This window comes from Salvelinus sp. IW2-2015, linkage group LG14 (assembly GCF_002910315.2).
Source record: "Salvelinus sp. IW2-2015 linkage group LG14, ASM291031v2, whole genome shotgun sequence".
Lineage (NCBI taxonomy): Eukaryota > Metazoa > Chordata > Actinopteri > Salmoniformes > Salmonidae > Salvelinus > Salvelinus sp. IW2-2015.
In genome coordinates this window covers 19810937-19831010 of record NC_036854.1, presented here as the reverse complement: position 1 = coordinate 19831010, position 20074 = coordinate 19810937, and the positions used below count along the sequence as shown (strand labels likewise).

General features: G+C 44.3%; 1 protein-coding gene across 3 annotated transcripts in view; it reads right to left on the bottom strand.

Moving 5' to 3' along the window:
- Positions 1 to 5067, bottom strand: part of LOC111972741 (RAC-alpha serine/threonine-protein kinase) — a 76047-nt gene extending 70980 nt beyond the window's left edge. For 2 of the 3 annotated variants that reach the window (XM_023999803.1, XM_023999804.1), the window contains exon 1: positions 4897 to 5067. The gene's annotated coding sequence lies outside the window, so the exon portion shown is untranslated. Of the gene's footprint in view, positions 1 to 3801; positions 3941 to 4896 lie in introns of those variants that run through there. The other variant, XM_070446566.1, reaches the window with a different exon arrangement.
- Positions 5068 to 20074: the final 15007 nt, after the last annotated feature.

The following is a 20074-nucleotide window of genomic DNA, read 5'->3' as shown; positions in this document are numbered from 1 at the left end:
CTGTGAGGGGAACGGCACCTCCGTACCTTCGCTCTGATCAGGCCCTACACCCAAACAAGGGCACTGCGTTCATCCACCTCTGGCCTGCTCGCCTCCCTACCTCTGAGGAAGTAAAGCTCCCGCTCAGCCCAGTCAAAACTGTTCGCTGCTCTGGCACCCCAATGGTGGAACAAACTCCCCACGACGCCAGGTCAGCGGAATCAATCACCACCTTCCGGAGACACCTGAAACCCACCTCTTTAAGGAATACCTAGGATAGGATAAAGTAATCCTTCTAACCCCCCCCCCCCTTAGAGTTAGATGCACTATTGTAAAGTGGTTGTTCCACTGGACATCATAAGGTGAATGCACAACTTGTAAGTCGCTCTGGATAAGAGCGTCTGCTAAATGACTTAAATGTAAATGTAATGTAAATGAAGGAATGTGTGTTACACCGAGATCTGTACTCTGGAGCGGGATCGATTGGACGTGGAGGGTCCGTCATGGTCTGGGGCGGTGTGTCACAGCATCATCGGACTGAGCTTGTTGTCATTGCAGGCAATCTCAACGCTGTGCGTTACAGGGAAGACATCCTCCTCCCTCATGTGGTACCCTTCCCGCAGGCTCATCCTGACATGACCCTCCAGCATGACAATGCCACCAGCCATACTGCTCATTCTGTGCGTGACTTCCTGCAAGACAGGAATGTCAGTGTTCTGCCATGGCCAGTGAAGAGCCCAGATCTCAATCCCATTGAGCACGTCTGGTACCTGTTGGATCGGAGGGTGAGGGCTAGGGCCATTCCCCCAGAAATGTCCTGGAACTTGCAGGTGCCTTGGTGGAAGAGTGGGGTAACATCTCACAGCAAGAACTGTCAAATCTGGTGCAGTCCATGAGGAGGAGATGCACTGCAGTACTTAATGCAGCTGGTGRCCACACCAGATACTGACTTACTTTTGACCCCCACCTTTGCTCAGATACACATTATTCTGTTAGTCACATGTCTGTGGAACTTGTTCAGTTTATGTCTCAGTTGTTGAATCTTATGTTCATACAAATATTTACACGTTAAGTTTGCTTTWAAAAAAACGCAGTTGACAATGAGCACGTAATTGTTTTTTGCTGAGTTTATAAAATCGAGCAAAGCCATGCAATCTCCATTGACAAACATTGGCAGTAGAATAGCCTTAATGAAAAGCTCAGTGATTTTCAAAGTGGCACCGTCATAGAAGGCCACCTTTCCAACAAGTCAGTTCATCAAATTTCTTCCCTGGTCAACTAAGTTCTGTTATTGTGAAGTGGAAACATTTAGGAGTAACAACAGCCCAGCCGCAAAGTGGTAGGCCACACAAGCTCACAGAACATGACCGAGTGCTGAAGAGCATAGGGCATACAAATCGTCTGTCCTCAGTTGCAACACTCACTACCGAGTTCCAAACTGTCTCTGGAAGCAACATCGGCACAATACTGGTTTGTTGTGAGCTTATTGAAATTGGTTTCCATGGTCAAGCAGCCGCACACAAGCCTAAGATCACCATGCGCAGTGCCAAGTGTTGACTGGAGTGGTGTAAAGATAGCCGCCATTGGACTCTGGAGCAGTGGAAGCGCGGTCTCTGAAGTGATGAATCACACTTCACCATCTGGCAGTCTGACAAATGAATCTGAGTTTGGCAGATACCAGGAGAACACTACCTACCCGAATGCATAGTGCCAACTGTAAAGTTAGATGGAGGAGGAATAGCTGTGCCACTAGAGATCCTGGAACAAGTCCAGGCTCTGTCGCAGCCGACCGTGACCGGGAAACCCATGAGGCGGCGCACAACTGGCTCAGCATCGTCCGGGTTAGGGGAGGGTTTGGCTGGCAGGGATGTTCTCAAGCACTAGCGACTCCTGTGGCGGGCCGGGCGCAAAGCACRCTGACACGGACACCAGGTGTTTCCTCTGACACATTGGTGCGGCTAACTTACGGGTTAAGCGGGCATTGTGTCAAGAAGCAGTGCGGCTCGGCTGCGTTGCGTTTCAGAGGATGCACAGCTCTTGACCTTYGCCTCTCCCGAGTCCGTACGGGAGTTGCACCGATGGGACAAGACTAACTACCAATTGGATACCATGAAATTGGGGAGAAATAAAAAGGGTTAAAAATGTTTTTATAATAATTGTTTGTCAAGATCAGTGTGGAACAACTTGACTGGCCTGCACAGAGCCCTGACCTCAATCCTATCGAACACCTTTGGGATGTATTGGAATGCAGACTGCGAGCCAGGCCTAATCACCCAATATCAGTGCCCGACCTCATTAATGCTTGTGACTGAAGGGAAGCAAATCCCCGCAGTAACGTTCCAACATCTAGTGGAAAGCCTTCCCAGAAGAGTGCAGGCTATTATAGCAGCAAAGGGGGGGGGGGGACCAACTCCATATTAATGCCCATGATTTTGTTATGAGACRTTCGACGAGCAGGTGCCCACATACTTTTGGTCATGTAGTGTATATTTTCTAAATGGCATGTCATGACAAAGATGTGATGTCAAGTTCAACATCGTGAAAAACACTAATGCAGTATGATGGGTCATTTATAGCTCTCCAAAACCCAAGGGAGCTTACAGCCGTCTCCCTTTTGGGTTCTCAGATGAAGGTACCACAGCTGGCTCCATGAGAACTACAATCCCGATGTTCTGTTTTAACGTTTAGAAATGTGAATGATCCTCGCTTGCAATATGGTTTTAGAAACCTTTGGAACTTAACTTTCATACTAGCGAGAAATAATCTTTCAAATASAAAAGATATATTTACTGTATGCAATTTAGCAACGTTTCACCTGAATGTAACAACCTCCAGCCGAGGTAAGACATGAGCTGTGTTCGAATACCTATASTAAACATACTATATACTTAATGAGTATATACACTACATACTATTTGTTCATTTTAGTATACCTTCTTCAGTTGAGCGTACTAGCGCTGCGCCTGTCTACAAGAAGTTGGTGTTGCTATGCAACCTCTTGCTAACTTGTTAGTATAACAAATTACTAGCTAGACATTTTACGCCTTCTGGTGAGTTCTTAAATTCAAACTAGAGTGCACTCTGGGCATTCGTAAATTCATTGTGTTTTCAGACTGTCCGTTTGTAAATTCAGAGAGTTGATCATTTTACTCACCCTAGCGGAGCTGGTTAGGCTGTTTTCCTGTTATCCAAAGCGTTGGTGACCAACTGCTGCTGGGAACAATTTAATTACGCTTTTTTGGCMATGTTTACTGACACCGGCACCTGAATGTCCAATGAGAACTCACAACGACTATACCACTTAGCTAAGAATGACGGGAATAATCAAGTCAATAAATGTTGGGTAGTTAGTGAGGAAGCATATAGTTAATATACGGCCTGGCAAGTTCGATGTAGKAGCCAACTAACGTTAGTATGYATGTTAGCCAGCTACCATCCTATGTGGTTCGTAAGGATAGCATAGCTAACAAATTGTCATCCAACATAACATGTAAGGTAACTTATTTGCAAAGTCAATACTTTATTATATTGCTCAACATTTTAACATTTGTCATAATTAGTTAAAGCAATGAATTTGTATCTGCTCTTTCACCATTGTCTTCAAACCTGAAGAAAAATAAATAAATAATTAAGAATTGCATTATGGGCCCTAAAAGCATAMTATATTTGTATACTTCGTGTTTTGGCGAACGTAGTACGACATCCGGGAACTTTTGGCATACCAACTATATCCATACTATGACCAATGAGCATACTATATACTCAATTTACGTCACAAATAGTATGGTTAGTATGAGTATTCTAACACCACTATGCTCTCACCTTACATGCGCATTTCCATTGGACCATTCCATTTCTGGTTGGAAGCAGGTATTACTCAAAACACAAGCAGGTGCAATTCAGCYATCATGCATAGAGCAAATGTTAATTTAATATATACATGAAAATTCAGTTCCAAATGTGTGTCGCGTGCGAAGCATATTTGCGTTTGGACAGAAAATATTTTGGCCAGCGTTGGCGCATATCCCTCACAAGGTTAAAGGGGACGTCAAGAATAAGGGCTCGGTGGTTGCTWTTCATGAAATTAATTCTGTAATAAAATATTCATATTTTAATACAATGTTTGCGCCAATCTTTCAGGGTATATACAGTATTAGTATATGTGGATACAATGTTTCCACACTAAAGCAAAAAAAGTAAATACCATTGTTACATTGGGATTACAGTTGAACCAGAATCTGGGTTTACGGTAGACGTTACTATACACCCAGATTCTTGTTCAAGTATCACACGTGTTAGACTACTGAAAGAAAAAAAAATGAATGCGCAGGTTCCTCTATGGTTCGGCAACAATGTAGAAATAATTCAATGGAACAACAACCAAGTCCCTCTTATTTCAATTTTGGCGTTAATAAAATAATTCAACAACCGTTTCAGCTAAATTAAAAGACAATAAATAGGCTGAGTTTCACAAGAAAACAACAGTATGAGGGGTGGGGGGGATTTGTGGACTAAAACACGGCGGATTTACTACAGTCCGTGCTGTAGCCAAATGAAACCAAGCGGCATGCAACCAATTTACTCATAACAATTCATGACAGAGTATCCGTACATATTACATTTAGTTTTTCCCCAACACCCTGCGYGACAGCAAAATAAAAAACGACTTTACAGCAATTATTTGTTAACTCTTCGGACACATGTAATACCCTGAGTTACTGTGGAAATGGGCAATGCGCCACACAACTAACTATATGTTACATACTTTAGGCATAACAATATATTTTGGCTCGTTTTTGACAGTTCAAGGCCTAGCAGAGCAGATTGGGTGAAGATATCCGCATCCCCACTGACTACAATGCGAACTACTACTATTTCTGACATGACTGAAACAAAACAATTTAAACAGAACTTTACCTTGACCAATTCGAACGTTATTAGGGGTCATTGTTTGGACTCTTTGACAACTTATCAGCATATTTGTCCATGCGTATTATTAGTTAATGTATCCTCATGCACTCAAAAGTCTAGTCGTTCTCCCATTAAACCAACCGAGCCTTATGTCCTCATAACATCCGAATCACCCCTGGGTCCTAAAGCCGACGTAGTGCTTATACCGTAACCCATAAAGAATGATAGAGGCCTCTAGTTACCAAAATGCTATTTTAGCATTGGCAGCAACATTGAGGGCTTCCACCATTTTAATGTAGTAAACTGGGTGGGATTTCTAATTTCATTGGCTGATCCCTCCCGGTGACCCTGTTGGATTCATGTCCAACCGGGACATAAGGAGGGATCAGCCAATCCTGAAGAAGAAAACTGACTACTTAAAAATGGAGATTGCCTCAATGACGCAGCGCATGCTGTCACRGACGCTATGATGGCACATATACAAAGATGAGTCCTCTATCTATCTCTATGCCGTAACCTCATTTGGCTTTTCCCCGTTTTAGAGTTCAATGTGTGCATTGCAGTTATATCAAGGAATGTGCAATTGTCACTCAAGATGCAAAATGACACGTTTTGTGGAACTGTGTTGAACGTTATATACGGGATGATTATGATGACAATTGAGAATCACACATTTTATTTGCCTATAATTGAATATTCAACTTAAAATGCAAGTGGATCTTTTTACAGTTTACTGTAGGCAGAAGCAACTTMATTTGTATCTACCAAATGTACTTATAACGCCATATTCTATCAATGATATTCTACCATTATTGCTATAATGATCAGTAGCCTAATACCCACTATGAGTCTATTTAATACCCGACGATGAGTCTATGATTGAATGCGTAAAAATGTCTAGATACCCATGAACATCAGCCTTGTTCGAACACTCATACGAACCGTACTATTTGTGACGTAAATTGAGTATATAGTATGCTTATTGGTCATAGCATGGATATAGATAGTATACCGAAAGTTCTCTGAAGTCGTACTAAATTCGTCAAAATACGAAGAACACAAGCAGTGGACACTATTTCCGTGCTTTTAGGGCCCATAATGCAATTCTTCAGAAAATGGGCGTGGTTTCACATCGTTTTCAGATTTGAAGAAAATGGCGATACAAATTCATTGCTTTAACTAATTATGACAAATGTTAGGAAAATRTTGAGCAATATAATAAAGGAATGACTTTTCAAATAAGTTACCTTACATGTTATGTTGGTTAGCTACGCTATCCTTACGAACCACATAGCATATCATTACAGCAGTATGTACCGGTATGTTAGCTAATTACCGTCCTAATGTTAGTTGGCTACTACATCGAACTTGCCAGGCSGTATATTAACTGTATGCTATCTAACTAACTACCCAACGTTTATTGGCTTGATTATTCATGGAATTTTTAGCTAAGTGCTATAGTMGTTCTGYGTTCTCAATGGGCATTGTTAATTCTGGCTATCTACATCGATTTCAGAGCACTCTTGTCTCGTCTGTGTGCCGGATCGCAGAATAACTGATGCATTTACAAACGCTCAACACCCATTGAATATGGCTGGTGTGAATTAACATTGGCCAAAAAGAGCGTAATTAAATTGTTGCCAGCAGCACACTTAGTAACCAATGATCTGCATAACATGAAAACAGCCTAACCAGCTCTGCTAGAGCGAGTAAAATGGTCAGAGAGGTGCTCTCTCATTTGTGTCTGGAAGTAGCTAGCTAACGTTAGCCAGTTAGCTTGGGTGCTTGACTGCCGTTGTGAGTTCAGAACCCTCGGATCAACCCTACTCCTTGGCCAGAGTGTCCAGTGTGTGCTCTCCGAGAGCGAAACGCTCTGAATTTACAAATGAACAATTTGACAACACTCTGGATTTACGAAAGCCCAGAGCGCACTCAGGCACTCCAGATTGAAATCATGAAACACCCGAAATCGTAAAATGTCTAGCTACATTTACATTTAAGTCATTTAGCAGACGCTCTTATCCAGAGCGACTTACAAAATTGGAAAGTTCATACATATTCATCCTGGTCCCCCCGTGGGGAATGAACCCACAACCCTGGGGTTGCAAGCGCCATGCTCTACCAACTGAGCTTGTTTTGCTAGCAARAGGTTGCATAGCAACAGCATCAACTTCCGGTAGACAGGCGAAGCGCTAGTACGCTCAACTGAAAGGATACCTTCTTCTACGATGAGGTTCAGCGGTGGTTGGCATCCAATAAATGTTGCATTACCGCCACCTACTAGACTGGAATATAACTCCCTTATATAAATACTGTACTCCACTATTTAAATCTATTTAGTCCTATTTCAGGCAAACAGCCTGAAAGCATGGGACACTACCACTTAACGCACCTTCTGATGTCAAGTCTTGCACACCCAAATACCTCTCTGCAGCTGCCACAACAAACTCTATTTTCTGTGACTTACGTTCCATCCCTGCAGTACAGTTGATAACCATTACTATACATTCCAAAAATCCAATCTTACTGAAACATATATCACTTGTTGGTTTATCCCTCTGTACTGGTACAAATCTACTACTCACACCACTCCTCTCAGGATCCCTCCCCCTTGACCCATCTTCCTCTACTTCACTGCCTCAGCATATGACCACTTCTGCACTACTCTAACCCTGGAAACCTCAACCTGCCTCTCTCGCACTAGACATTTCTGATCCCCAGCCCCATGGGCACACCTACAATTAACACATACCACTACTTTCCCCAATGCTACCCATTCCTTTCTCTCATGCCCTTCTGCACACTTCTCACACCTAGGAACCTTCCTCCTACACACTGCTGCCACATGCCCATAAGCTTGACACCTGTAACAACGTAATGTAGTCGGCACAAAAGCTTGTACAGGATAACTTATATATCCTAACATCACCTGGTCGGGCAAAGACTCAACATCAAAACTCAAAAGAACAGACAATGACTCTTCTGTTTCTCCACTCACACCACCCTGTCTGCGTCACACCAAGCGATGAGCATCACAAACACTGGGAATCTTCTTCTTCAGTTGACCAGCTTTCACATTTACCGCTACCCCAGTAATCACTCCTTTCAATGATGCCCTTTTCTTGAGAGCAAAACAATTCACATCTATTGCCCCCATTCGTTTAACATGGAGCGTCTGCTCCCTCTGACCAGCAGAAACACATAATTATCACAAGACCACTTCTGGTTACCCTCACTGATTCCACAACACCCAACTCTGTTTTCACCCTGAAACCTCAAATGGATCAGCCAAAAGGCAAGGGTCCACTCTTTCCAAAAACTTCACTCCTACTGTCAGATTTATCTTTATCCTAACCCTCGGTGCAAGTCTCGGGCTCCGAGAACTTCACCACACCTACCACCTTCGATACTTTGCCCTCATTCACTTTCATTCTCCTCCTGTCTTCAACTGACTCTGCTTACACTTTCTACCATTCTTCTTTAACAAACCATCTCCTTTTTCCCCACCATTTTTAACCGACTCAAGCTCACCCTCTTCCTCCCTCTCTCTCTTAGACCTCCTCTGTCTCTCTTTTTCCCATCCGGCTATCTGGGCCCCCCCTCAGGATTCGGCTGGGACCGCTGCGCCTCCCATATTCCAAGTATAACTCTCCTTATGATAATACTGTACTTCTCCTGACATACATCTTGTTCTTGCCTTGTCAAGGGATCCCATTTAACTGACTGTCACAATCTCCGTACAATCAGCACAAACCCCTCTGGATGTAGCGCTCAACAGTGCATCCCACTTGTAAAGCAACTGGTTTGTCTTGATGTTCTTCTTTATCAGAAGCTACCACAACGCTTTTCCATTTCAAACAAGCGCTCTCTTTCTCCCAGATTCCTCTATTTCCCCTGAAAGGATACCGTTTGTTTACAATATACTAAAATTAACTAATAGAATATAGTATTTACACATTAAGTATGTAGTATACAGTATGTTAGTATGGGTATTCAAACACAGCTATAGTCTTGAGTTATGTCAGGTAATTACTCACAATATGCATTATAGCAAACCATTAGCTCTTCTTTCTTGATTGTAAAGAGACAACAACGCAAGCAGGGGCGTCGTTTCAGCTAAACAAACCTAGGGTATTGCAAATGACTCTGAATTTTTATCAAGTAGAAGCTCATTTATTGCATTTTTACTTCATTTAAAAACTCTAAAATGCCATTTAAAGAATAGCAAAAAAACATAAAAAATTKACTTCAGCCATTATCACCTTGGCTGCTGTAACTTCCTTCACCCCAGTCGATAGCGGACTTTACATTCTACAAACACGTCAGACAGCAATTCGCTGCTACTCACTAGCTCAGTACCGGGATCAAAAACTCTAGTTTAGTTTGATGTCAAACAGCAGTTATCTAGCCATCTATCTCCTCCACAGTTTTGAAAGAAAAGTTGTGCTGTTCTCTGCAGAGCTGTGTGGATGCCCAGTCCATAGTCCTAAAGCCAGCCAGCTGGGTTGCTTCCATAGCCACGGGGAGTAGGGGTGCTGCAGCACCCCCTGAAAAATCTGAAAATACCCTGATGAAAAAAGAATGCAGTTAGAGTGCAGTATATATCACATTAAGGTAAGACCCAAATGCAGACAACGTCGAAGTAACAACCGTTTATTAATCCAAAAGGGGCAGGCAAAAGACAGGTCAAGGGCAGGCAGGGGTCAGTAATCCAAATAGGTGGGGCAAAGGTACAGGATGGCAGGCAGGGTCAAGGCAGGCAGAAAAGGTCAAAACCGGGAAAACTAGAAAACAGGAACAATCGAGAGACAGGAACAGAGGGAAACCGGTGGTAGGCTTGACGAAACATAACGAACTGGCAACAGACAAACAGAGAACACAGGTATAAATACACAGGGGATAATGGGGAAGATGGGCGACACCTGGAGGGGAGTGGAAACAATCACAAAGACAGGTGAAACAGATCAGGGTGTGACAGTACTGCAATTATTGCGTCCAAAATACCACAGTCGACTGCAGTTACGACACTTTTACTGCAGTTTCAGAACGGCCAACTTTTTTTGTAAGGGTTAATAAAAAAATCACAGCACCCCCACCCCCAAACATCTTCCCGTGGCTATGGTTGCTGCATTAGCCTTTTAATCGGGATATAAATTATTTTAGTAGTCTATTTTTAATTGTTCGTGTTGAGCTAGGGTATGCCATACTGTGCCATACCCAATTGACACCTCTGAGCACAAGACCCATATCAACAGAGTGGTTCCTCAGGACACTGTTACCAAGATATCATGTCAGTGTGCCAAAGAGTGTCCCGGGCTCAGATAGGCCTCATCAGGCATCTGCACACTCACGGTACCCCAGACTCATCCCAAAAAATCATGTCATGGTGTGTGTGTGTGCCTACTAATAAGGTATTTGCCACATTGACAACACTTCAACACAGTTTCGATAAAWTGCCTCTATGATGGTGGAGGTTTGGTGGTTAATTTTTCCCCACACAGGGGAAATCCCCTCAGAGCCCCAGCCGGTAAACAAGAAGTCAGTGCAGAGTGGGTCTGCCAGCAGGACAAAAGGCGTCCATTCAGCTGGCTCAATTATGAGAAACACACACAGCCGTGCTTCATGAGCTATTTGTTATTGAAAAACTACTAAGACACTTTTTAGTGTTCTGTGAAACTGCTTTGGTTCATTGACCTTATTTGGAGTAGMCTAATTATCTTGCTGTCAAAGCCTATAACTAGGCTACTGCTGTCAAAGGGACATTTCCAACTGATCAAAATGTGTTTTCAGTTTAGCTAATTATGTTTTCTCAGGCATGGAACTGTGGCCAGGGAAAGGACTATTTTGCTTTGTCAAATTCTTCTAAATTGTTATCAAAGATGACCCCTGCATCAAACAATTGTAATGTTTAACATGTTTTGTGATTTTTTTTTAGCAACAGGACATGGGCAAAACACAACATTTTGTACTTTCAAATCACACATGCAAATTGAGGAAAGTCATGATTGACAGATGAAAAGAAATTGAGGATAAAAATGTTGACTTTGGAAAAGAGTAGAAAGGCAGAGAAAGTTGGACCAATAGTTTCTTTTTACACATATTTTGGTATACACACACACACACACCCCACACACCAACACCACACCACACACACACACACACACACACACACACACACACACACACACAACACACACACACCAACACACCGACACAGTCTGGCCATACAGTTAATAATAATTAGCAGACACTTTTATCCAATGCAACTTACAGCCATGTGTGCATACTGTAGCAGGCTCAAGGGTGTGGGGTTTCCTTCTTCGGGGAAATAGAGTAGAGTATATCACGTGTATTCCGTTTCTTTAGCAGGTTCACATGGTAAATCTGRGTCAGATGCCTACGTCCCGGCTGTCTAACCCTATAGTTAACTTCACCCACCTTCTCAATGACTTCGTATGGTCCGTTCCACCAGGCCAAAAACTGACATTCTGAGATGGGGACCAACACCAACACCTTTTTCCTGGCTGAAAGTCCCTTCGTTGTGCCCCTCTGTTGTACACCTGCTCTTGGGCCTCCTGGGCCTCCAGCATGTGTTCCCGTATCAGTGGGTTGCCATCATATCTCTCATATCTCCCACGTGTTCCACCAAGGTCTGGTGGGGCGACGGTTGCTGTTCCTAGGCTTCTTTAGCCACGTCCAGCAGTACCCGGGATCGTCTCCCATACAGGAGTTTGAAGGGAGAGAATCCTGTTGAAGCTTGGGGCACTTCTCGGATCGAGAACATCAGGTAGGTTAGCAGCTGGGCCCAATTCTTTCCGTCAGCCTCCATCACCTTCTTTATCATCTGCTTCAGGTTTGGATTGAATCYTTCCACCAATCCATCGGTCTGAGGGTGATACACTGAGGTGCACAACTGGGTCATTCTCATTAGCTTGCATAGATCCTTCATGATTCCTGACATGAAAGGGGTGCCCTGGTTGGTCAATATCTCATCGGGAATGCCTACTTCGGGAGAACAGCATAACCAACTCACATGCGATTCCCTTGGTGGCCATCATAGTGCGTAGGGGAATGGCTTCCGGGCACCTGGTGGCGTAATCCAAAATCACCAGAATGTATTGGTGCCCTCTGTGACTCTTGGGTAGAGGTCCCACCAGGTCCATTGCAATCCTGCTGAAAGGAACTGAAATAATGGGTAGGGGAATTAAGGGACTGTGAAAATTGGTTTTTATGAGCCACCTGCTGGCACTCCGGGCAACTGCGGCAGTGTTCCTCCACTGCTTTCTTCAGTCATGGCCAGTGAAAGTGTACCTTGTACCTGTCAAGGGTCTTCTCCACCCCTAGGTGAGCCCCAAGAAGGTGGGAGTGCGCCAACTGCAGGACAGATGGTACAAAGGGACGGGGCACCAACAACAACTCCAGACATTCGTCATTCTTCTTCACGACCTGATATAGCAACTTGTTCTTTATAGAGAAAAGGRGGTAGGTTATTTGACTTACCCCCTCCACGGGCTTTCTGTCCACTATGGTCACCTGCTGGAGAGCACTGGCCAAGTTGGGATCCTCCAGTTGGGCCGTGCCGAACCGGACCGCTAGAGAGGCGGGCTCTGGTGCCACCTCATGTTCCATTGGTAACATGTCTTTCAGACTCGCCACCTCTCCCTCCAGTCTGGCTTCAGAGTTCCCCTCCGAGAGGGGATTGGTTGATGCCTGGGGGTCCACTACCTGGAATCCACACATCCGGTCATCCCTCCTTCTGGTGCCCCTCCCACCTCTCCGACTTCCTCCTCCCTTCTGCTCTCCGACTTCCTCCCTTCTGGTTCCCTCGGTTCCCCACATCTCCAGACATACTGGTCCACAGTTAGCGGAACGTCGGGAAATCCCTTCGGATAAGGACCGGCACAGGCAAGTTTGGGACGACTCCCACTGTTCCCGTCTGTTGTCCCTTTGTGGTCTGTAGGTGGAGGAGTGTAGTAGGGTAGTCCTTGGCCTCACCGTGTATGCACGTGATGGCCACGGTGTCAGTCAAGTTCTGGGACTGGGCGAAGTCAGTCAGGGTACACCATACTCCCGGAGTCCAAAAGTGCCGTGGTGCCCTTTCCGTTGGCTCTTACCGGGGTGACAGGGGAAGTACCACTCTCCTCAGCCCAGCATGCCATCAGTAAGCCACAGGGAAGCTCGGTGGCTACCTCACTGGCTGAGGCCGAAGGCATCGGGACATTGCGGTCTGGACAGTTCCAGGCATTGTGTCCCGGCTCCCCACACTTGTAGCACTTCCTGCTGTCCAGGTTCAGGAAGGGGCGTTGTCTCGGGGAGCTGACTGTTGGTGTCCCCCCATCCTTGGCTGGGGTTCTGGACGTGGTCCTCCTTCCTTTTTTGCTCCTTCGGGTGAGTGGAGGGTTCCGCCTTCCATGGTTGTCCGCTGTACAGGACCTCCAAAGCCACCTGTTGTCCTTCCACCAGTTCCWCCAGCTGATCTGCACTCTGCAAGTTAGCTTGGCTGGCTAACCTTTTAGTTTCGAACGGGAGAGACCATATACATTTATCTATGACCACTTTCTCGATGRTCGTGAGCGTCATAGGTTCAGCAGTTAGCCAGCTCTTGGCCAGCCTAATTAGATCATGCATTTGTGATCGGGGGGATGCTGTAAGATCATACGCCCAATCATGGAATCTTTGTGCCCTGTTAATCAGCACCTCGTAATGCGTCGCCTGGCCAATCGTCAGATCCTGATAGGTCTTCTGTGCCGCGCCTGATAGGAAGGGTGCTAGCAGGCTGGCCCATTGCCCATGGGGCCATTTCTCCCTAGCCGCCGTCCTTTCGAAGGCTTGTAGGGATGCCTCGATGTCGTCAGCCTCGGTCAGCTTCAATATAAACCTACTAGGTTTGGGATGAGAGACTGCTGCGCCTGCCGCTATGCGGGCCTGGGCATCTTTCAGCTGGCTGAGTTCAGCTCGCAGGAGAGTGGTCTGCTGATGCTGTTCTTCCAGTAGCTCTCGATGCATAGCCTGCTGTTCTATGTTCGCCTCCACCAGCTGTCTCACCAATGCTTCCATTGTGCTCTGTGTCTGTTTAGTTATTGAGCTTGATTTGGGTTGCCCGTATTCTCCACCATATGTAGCAGGCTCAAGGGTGTGGGGAATCCACGTCACCAAGTTCAATACCAAAACAYGCACCAGTAGCATAAATAGAACGCAAATGGGGTTTATTAAGGATTTCGGTACACGGGGAAAGAAGGGGGAATTCACCAATCACCTCACAGCCCACAAGCCGTTCTCGTTGTCCATTACGTTTTCCAGGGGTAATCCTCACACTCGGGTCCTCAGCCAATCCGGTCCGGTACACAAGGGGGAGTAGTCCGACAGTCCAGGTCACAACAGGTAATCACACAGATATTGTTCTCGCTTCTCCCACTCTTCATAACGCTATTGGTTCTCTCCTACTCTGCCCCTTTGTGCAGGCTGCTTCCTCCTTTATCCTCAAGCACTCCCTGGCTTAACAAACCACCGCCTTGCCTCGTTGGGGCAGGAAGACCATATAAGACTTGGGGGTGGAGCCAGCAGGCTGTAAGATATCTCCCCTCAATAACCACTCCCCTCACCTCTCCCTGCCGTCTGCCACGATACATTTTTGAATGGGTGGCCCCAGTGGGAATCAAACCCATGTGCATTGTAAGCGCCGTGCCTCATATGACCATAGTTGGCTTTGCAATACCAACACATTGGGTAAACATCTAAACATCTAAACCAGCAAATYTAAACCAGTGAATTTACTTTTTAAATTGTTAATACTTTTTCATCTATTTTTGTTGCTGAATGGTGTACGAATGTTGAGGGTTATCAGGAAGCTTATCTGTAGCTTGTTCATATCAATACCTCTTTACTTTGTGACACAAAGAGTTTGGCTTTTACTGTACTAATGTAGTCTAAACTAAAGTCATCAACAGGAATGGATTAATGAGCAAGCATGTAACTGTATATTATATTGTATATTGATGCCCCCCCCCCCTTTCTCTTTCTCACTCCTTCTCTCTTATCCGGTAAGATCTCAACCCCCCAAGCAAAGGTCAGATTGACAAAGCATCTGGCATGCACCTTCTTCTCCCCTAACGTGTTTTTCTTACAATTGCACACACCCAGTAAAAAAATAGAGCTCTTAAATCCAATTAATGAGAAGATAAGCGTTTACAACCGTTTTCACTCGGGTCTTTGTGATGATACATTTAGTGATGCAAGCTGTTTTCTTTAAAAAAAAATACAATACTGTATTGCCCAAGACGTTTTAAAAGAGAGTTACAGTACTGTGTTGCCCAATATATTTTAAAAGAGAAATACAGCACTGTATTGCCCAAGACAACAGACACCTGCCGAGAACTGTTTAATGTGACATTTAGCACTTCAATGCGCACATCGTTATCTCTTCAAAAAGGAATTTCYATGGCAAACCACGATATGATTACTGTATGTTTTCACTCGAGCTGCAACAAAGGATTTTCACTGATATCTGTAAGGTCTGAGCGTTGTTATGACTGAAAGTTTTCCCAGAGAGAGGGAGAGAAAGTAAGAGAGAAAGCAAGAACGAGTGAGTGAGAAAGAGAGGGAGGCAGATGGTGTGACAGAAGTCATTGACACCCCTACTGTGCAGAATTCTGAGTGCTAGTCTGAAAGTAAGCCACACACAGCACCTTTTCTTTTCAAGACTTTTCTGTCTTTCGTGTGATGCCCACTTAGGATATATAGTGAGGGCCCTACTGGGAAGGTTATTGTAATTGAGCCTAGTGGAGGCTCCTCAGAGGAGGAAGGGGAGGACCATCCCCCTCAGTGAATTTCTTAAAAATTCAAAGTGAAACATTCAAAAATGTATCCTTTTTAGATAAAACTATACTAAATATATTCATGTCATCAAATAATTGAGTAAAAACACTATTTTGCAATGAAGGTCTACAGTAGCCTCAACAGCACTCTGTAGGGTAGCACCATGGTGTAGCCGGAGGACAGCTAGTTTCCATCCTCCTCTGCGTGCATTGACGTCAACACAAAACCTAGGAGGCTCATGGTTCTCACCTGCTTCCATAGACTTACACAGTAATTATGACAACTTCCAGAGGACGTCCTCCAACCTATCAGAGCTCTTGCAGATTGAACTGACATGTTGTCCACCCAATAAAAGGATCAGAGAATGAATCTGGTTCTGAAAGCATAAGCTACATCTAGCTAGCACTGCAGTGTATAACATGTGGTGAGTGGTTGACTTAAAGACAATAGTTGAACAGGTTTGACTTAAAGACAATAGTTGAACAGGTTTGAACAAATTAATTTGTTTTACAATGAAGGAGAAGCAAGAGAGCGAGAGAGAGATATTTAGTTGTATTTTTTTCACTTTCACTTAGCTAGCGAATACAGATAGCTAGTTTAGCCTACTAAAACACCTGGCTGAAACAGAGGGGGGTGCTATGTTAGCTAGCTGGCTATGGCTATCCAAACACTGGAACTCTTCCAAGTCAAGGTAAGCTTTTGGTTTTATAAATGTATTGCCACCCACTGGTGTAACTGCTGAACTGCTTGCTGACTGTACACTGTACTGAATCATTGTACCGGGTTTAGTAATGCATTAGTTATAGTAGCTATGTTGATTATGACGTTACTAGCGTTGTTAGCTAATATGGTGCCAACGACATAGGCTGTGTGTAGTGGTTAGCGGTTATGATATGAAGGTTTGGCTTAGAAAGTTTTTTTTGCCTGGCCCCAGGCACATGTGTTGTGCTCTGAAGTGCACAAGCGAAGGGAAAATGTGAGAGGAGGAGAGTGYATAGATGCTAGAAGGAATTATATAACAAGCAAAATGTTCATGCTGTTTGTATGTGGCTGCTACGAAAGTGGCCTGTGTTTGCGCATGATCAGGGGTGTGTTCATTCCGCCGATTCTGTTTAAAAATGTTTCTTAAACAGAAGCAAACTATCAAGGCACAAGGCGAGACCCAGATGCAGACAGGAAGCAGATGGTTGGAGTCTTACAATGTTTATTAATTCAAAGGGGTAGGCAAGAGAATGGTTGTGCACAGGCAAAAGGTCAAAACCAGATCAGAGTCCAGCAGGTACAGAGTGGCAGACAGGCTTGTGGTCAAGGCAGGCAGAATGGTCAGGCAGGCGGGTACAAAGTCCAGAAACAGGCAAGGGTCAAACCYGCTAGGACTAGAAAAAGGAGAATGCAAAAAGCAGGAACGGGAAAAACGCTTGTTGACTTGGAAACATACAAGACAAACTGGCACAGAGAAACAGGAAAAACACAGGGATAAATACACTGGGGAAAATCAGCGACACCTGGAGGGGGTCGCTAGTGTGCAATTGGACAAGGACATCCCTGCCAGCCAAACCCTCCCCTAACCCAGACGGCGCTGGGCCAATTGTGCGTTACCCCATGGGTCTCCTGGTTGCGTCCTCCCCTAACAGGCTCTGCGTGTAACGGCTGTCGTAGTCGTTCTCCTCCTCAGACGAGGAGGAGCATGGATCGGACCAAGATGCGGATTGGTAAGTATTCATATTTTAATGGGAAAACAACAAACACTACAAAATACAACAAACGTGACTAACCTGAAACAGTCCTGTGTGGCCCAAACACTGACACAGGAACAAACACCCACAAAACACAGGTGAAACCCAGGCTGCCTAAGTATGATTCTCAATCAGGGACAACGATTGACAGCTGTCTCTGATTGAGAATCATACCAGGCCGAACACAAAATYCCAACATAGAAAATCAAACCTAGACCAACCCACCCAACTCACGCCCTGACCAACTAAAACAAATACAAAACAAAGGAAAACAGGTCAGGAACGTGACACTGCGACAGAGTCTGGACTCAAACCCAGAATCTCTAGTGGCACAGCTTGCACTGCGATGCAGTGTCTTAGACCACTGCGCCACTTGGGAGGCCCTCTGTCAYCTTGATTACTCTAATTTTTCTCTCGACCTGTGCACCTACGTTGTAAACTTTCATTCATAGGCTAGGTTGTAGCAACCGACCTCATGATGGTTATAGGGAATATTAGAGTATCAAGTAGTAGCCTAAACCTATCAATGTTACATTGAGCTGGGTGAATGGAATATGAATGACAGTCTTCCAATATGCTATAATAGAAATAAGGCCATGCTCATAAAAATAAAAATGATCATCCTCCCTCATCTTAAACGTCACCGACCGCCACTGATTGAGCCACAACTGCTGTATTAATCTACTACAGTAACATAACTGCAATCTAAATATATAATACAATGCAATAACAATGTTACTCCCCTAAATTTAAATATTGTAACTGTTCAAGTAATTGAGCTTGTTTTCTACAATTTCTATGTGTGGTTTATTATTTGCCTTTGTTTGAAAACAGCCATTTTCTCYCTGAGATGCTTCTGCAACGCAGACTCTAGCATATTGTAAATTAAATTACAAGAAAGAAAGAACATGTGGATATCCTCCTCATCATCGTCAATGAAATGCCCATCCAACTTCCAGTATAAAGCCAGAAGTAAAGATATGAACTGTTTCAACATTAGATTAGTATTGGCTCCTGCGGGAGCAGAGGAACACAACAGGGACTTGCATCCAGAAAACAAACATCCTGAAAACAAGGCACAAACACATAAATATAAATGTCCAAGGAGAGGCTGAGACGTTAAGTGGTGAGACAGATGGAAAGACCTAGTGTTCCTCCCCTGCAGGGACACAATTCCAGGAACAGTTTCTCACAGCAACTATGGATTTATTGTCAATAAAAGAGCCAAAATGGCCCCTTGCTTACCGAATGAGAAACTCCAGCAGGCTCTTATCTAATTTGCCCTAACCTTCTCATTAAACAGGCCATCCCTGGGTCACAGTAACTGGCTATTTTCAGGGAAGTGACACCCTTCTGGGGTGACACTCGGAGGGGAGAGGAAGGGTCATGGGGAGCAGGTGTGGTAAAAGTGGCTGGGATTTAATTTGAAAGGGTCTTAATCAGATAACCTAAACGTCCAAACTGGAGCACAGGAGCCTCATTGCCAATATTTCAGCAATGTAGTGGTACTAGACTTTCTGATGAGACCAAATGAAGACAAAGTTCGCATCACCACTGATCCGTAGCAGGTTACAATCCACACCAGTGCCAAATAAATAGAGGGATTTTAAGTTCTGATAGTTGGAAGCAAGTCCCTTGAATGACATTTTACAATGTACTATTTCACCTATTGTGTTCTCAGATTAGAACAGATAAAGGAAAGGAGGCTGCGACAGTCTGAARTGGTTTCCTGTTTACACAGGCATTCTGATCTTTTTTCYACTAATTGGTCTTTTGATCAATCACATCAGTTGTTTTCACATCAGAGCTTACTCAGAGCTGGTCTGATTGGTCAAAAGACCAATTAGTGATCAATAAGATCCAAATTGGTCTGCCTGTGTAAATGCAGCCGGAGATAGGGAGAGGAAACCACTTCAGACTGTTGCCAATTAAAATAACCTAGTCCAGCAGATGACACTATTTCCTCAGTATTCACCAGAGTTGTGACTATTTGTATCTTTTCTTGACAGRAGGGTGTGCCAGAGACAAAATAGACAAAACACAACAGATCAATTGTGCAATATAACAGATTTATTTGCATATCAGATTTCCACTTCTTAAAGATTTCTACTTGTAACAATATTGCACTAGATAACTTTTGGGGTATCACAGTGCCATCTTAGCTGTTATAGTACAGTATCAATGGGGGACATAATATTACGAAAAACAGAAATTTGACGGGTGCAAAAATACATCGGGACTGAGATATGATTGGTTCAAAAATACATTTGTTTTATATCATCAAATGTGTCACAGAAGCAAAAAAAATGGATCCCTGTGCGCTTTCAACAAAATGTGGACAACATGATACAGGACACATCATTTACACCTAGACCACAACATCTCTACATTCAAAGACTCAATCATGGACAAGCTTACTGACACTTGTGGCTGCTTCACATGATATATTGTTGTCTCTACCTTCTGGCCCTTTGTGCTGTTGTCTGTGCCAAACAATGWTTGCACCATGTTTGTGCTGCTACCATGCTGTGCTGCTGCCATGTTGTGTCACTACCGTGTTGTTGTCATGTTGTGTTGCTACCATGCTGTGTTGTGTTGCTGCCATGCTGTGTTGTGTTGTTGTCTTAGGTCTC